The sequence below is a fragment of the Dipodomys ordii genome, unplaced genomic scaffold (assembly GCF_000151885.1).
Source record: "Dipodomys ordii isolate 6190 unplaced genomic scaffold, Dord_2.0 Scaffold68, whole genome shotgun sequence".
NCBI lineage: Eukaryota > Metazoa > Chordata > Mammalia > Rodentia > Heteromyidae > Dipodomys > Dipodomys ordii.
This window is the reverse complement of record NW_012267284.1, coordinates 2,029,858-2,030,455: the sequence shown is the minus strand read 5'-3', so window position 1 is coordinate 2,030,455 and position 598 is coordinate 2,029,858.

The following is a 598-nucleotide window of genomic DNA, read 5'->3' as shown; positions in this document are numbered from 1 at the left end:
GGCCCTTGTTGGCCAGTCCTTTGTCCCTTTTGTAGGACTTAAAGTGCCAATTTGGTGTTTGATAGCCATGTGTGGCCAAGTGTAATTGAGATGTGAATGTATTCAAGTGATTGCTTTCTTCAGATAAAGTCTCCCTTCCTCCTTTTTCATTCTCCTCCTCCTTTTCCTCCTCTTCCTCCTTCTCCTGTACCTCCTCCACCACCTCCTCCTCCTCTTCCTCCTGCTTCTTCTTCCTCTTCTCCTCCTCCTCCTTCCTCCTCCTCTTCTAGTTCTGCTTCTGCTTCTTCCTCTTCCTATTCTTCTTCTTCTTCCTTCTTCTTCCTCTTCTTCTTCTTCCTCTTCTTCTTCTTCCTCTTCTTCTTCTTCTTCTTCTTCTTCAGATTCTTCTTCAGATTCTTCTTCTTCTTCTTCAGATTCTTCTTCTTCTTCTTCAGATTCTTCTTCTTCTTCGGATTTTACTTCTTCTTCAGATTCTTCTTCTTCTTCTTTGATTTTTTTTTCTGAGGGATGGGAGGAATATTTTTGGTGGTTTCTATTCATGTATTTATTTTTTGGTCTAGTCCTAGGGCTTGAACTCAGACCTTTGGCACTGTGTCTG